The sequence below is a fragment of the Myotis davidii genome, unplaced genomic scaffold, assembly GCF_000327345.1.
Source record: "Myotis davidii unplaced genomic scaffold, ASM32734v1 scaffold226, whole genome shotgun sequence".
Taxonomy (NCBI): Eukaryota; Metazoa; Chordata; class Mammalia; order Chiroptera; family Vespertilionidae; genus Myotis; species Myotis davidii.
The window spans coordinates 1,880,659-1,883,578 of record NW_006297224.1 but is presented as its reverse complement, the minus strand read 5'-3'; positions in this window follow the sequence as shown (position 1 = coordinate 1,883,578).

The window sequence follows — 2,920 nt, the reverse complement described above, 5'->3', positions numbered from 1 at the left end:
AAAAATTATCTAAGTTACAGTTGCTATTTTATTTATATATTCTAAAATATATAAAGATAGCTATAAAATAAGAATAGGAAGGGCAAATATTCCAGAAATTATTATTTAAAAATAAGTTGTTATATGGCCTTGTAATTCATTTCTGTTTTAAATATACAAACTAGTAGCTAAGTTTTACAGCAGACATTGAATTAATCCAGGTGGTGAATATGTCATACAAGAGAGGCCTGGTGCACAAAATTGATGCACGGAGGGGTGGTGGGGAGGACCTCAGCCCAGCCTGCAACCTCTCCAATCCCGGATCCCTCTCACAATCTGGGACCACTGGCTCCTAACTGCTCACCTGCTTGCCTGCCTGATCACCCCTAACCCCTCTGCCTGCCTGCCTGATTGCCCCTAATCCCTCTGCATGCCTGCCTGATCGCCCCTAACCGCTCTCCCCTGCCAGCCTGATCACCCCAAACCACTCTTCCTGCTTGCCTGATCGCCCCTAACTGCCTCTGTCTCCGCCCCCATTACCATGGCTTTGTCTGGAAGGATGTCCGGAAGGACACCCAAAAGATGTCCAGTCTATCCAGTCTAATTAGCATATTACCCTTTTATTAGTATAGATATTATATGGAATTATACCCCTCTGGTATTTAGTTTTCACTCAGATAAAAATAATGAGCTTTTTAGACATTTACCACTGGACCGGAATTTCTTTGTTGCTTCTAAGTGCTCAGCATTGCAATAATCCAGAAATACCACTTCCCTTTGTAGTTATGAGAAGTAATTCATCAATGCCTTGTGGTCTTTTATAAGATTTCCTTTATAAGAAGGAAAGCAGTTCATTAAAATAAGTTATGTTTTGTTATACTAACTATGTGTCACATTTTCCTTTCTTTTCAGCTTCTGTGCCATTTTTCCATATTAGTAATTCCCATTGCTTTATGCTTTATGTGTTCTATTTTATAAGACATACTAAAAAGTACAAGAACAGTTCCTGACTTGGAATTCCACTTACTATATTCCTTATTTTTTAGTTCATGATCCATGCTAAAAACCAACTGTCATTCTTTGATCAGGGTCAATATTCTTGTTTCTTTTTGTTTCAATCCATCCATAACATCATGTATAACTTTCAGAAGAATAACATAGTGTCAGGACCACTTGAAATTTTGGCCTCCTTTTAATAGCTACCAATTATTATGTTTCTACTTTGAATTCACATGGATATCACATTACCATGATAAGGGAGAGCATCAGAAGATTAGCACCTACTTTGGACAAAATGTTATATTGTTCAGTATAATCATATGAAGATATTGAATAATTCCTTGTGTTCTTTCATTTCCTACAAAAACTTTTCTAAACTGTTAAAGCTGTAACTTTTAAGTCTCCGTGTTTCTTTTGGAGGGCTGGGGTGGGAGATGGAGGAACACCCACTTCACAAAAATGTGGAGAAACATTCTATATCAAAGTGGCATGATTCTATAAAATCATGTCACTGGAACGACAAATTGTAAAATATTTCTTGTGACTGTATGAAAAATCCTTAGAGTGTACACATTTTCTACACTGGTCAATCACATTTTATTTAGACTTAATAGACTGATATGTTTTTTTAAATCTCAGCTGTACTTAAGCTGCACTTTTAGTACAATTCGTGAACTACAGGGTCACTTCTGGGAAACTGAATGAGATAAAATTGAGGCAAAATTCTACTTTGATTTTAATTAATGAGATAATTTCTCTTAATTCTTTCATTATTTTTCAATAAAAGTTTACAACTTTCTCTATTCCAGATACTTTTTGGTAGACCAAAGGCCCTTCCTTTATCATGTTCTAGCCATCGATATTCATGTAAAATGGGTAGAACCATGTATCACCCAGATTCTCAGAAAGAGTTGCTTGAGCCTAGCGTAGGCACTTGATTCAAAGGCAGGCAGCCAGCCAATAGACTGATAAATGGCCAGGGGTGGGTGTTGTCTGGTTTTTGCAGATTTGCTGGATTCACCAAAGCCCTTCTTTCCTTTCAAATAAGAGACAGTGAGGCCTGTCAGTGGAAGGTCAGTGTTTGATGATATACAATAGAGGATGACAGTCTGGTTGACTCATGTGCCAGATGGATAATAACAGAAGATGAGATTAAAGAATTGAGGAGGAATGAAAGACAAGGGGAATAGACTTAGTTTCTGACTTTCTACTTCTAGGCCAAATAAGGCCCAGCTGCACTTATGATCTTGTCTGTCATGACAAGTTGCCTGTGGGAATACAATTATCTTCTTACATGAGGGACTTTGAGTGAATTTCACTTTTGGAAGAAACAAAAGTTCAGGCTAAAGTACCTTTATTTCTCAAATACTGCTACATCTGTTTCCATAAACTTCTTCTCTTTTAGAACAATGTTTTTGTTAAAATGATGTCCCTTATGCATCTTCCATTGAAAGGTAAACAATCTGAGAGTTAATTCTATTTCTTTTATTCACTGAAAATAGGATGCCTCATGAGAAAGTCTAGTGGTCTATATTACTAAAATTTGAAGAAAGCCCATGTCTCTAAACTTGAAGTTTGTAGAGTTGGTGAAAAAATAATTCACTCATAAGTTTATATTGTGAGATTTAATCTCTGTTAAAGTTTAGATTTTTGACTTATGTGGTTATCAAATGATGTTATAAAATGATAATAAGTGTCATTCATGTTTTTTAAGAGGATATTTTTACTTATCTGAAAAATTTATAGCATACTGTTTCTGTCATTTTTAAAAAATGTATTTTATTGAGGCAAAATAAAGGACTGTTGATGACATCTACACTAATAAAAGAGAAAAATGGTAATTGGCGTACGACGCTACCCTTTTCATTGGCTAATCAGGGCTATATGCAAATTAACTGCTAACTAAGATTGGCAGTTAACTGCCAACAAGATGTTAATTTGC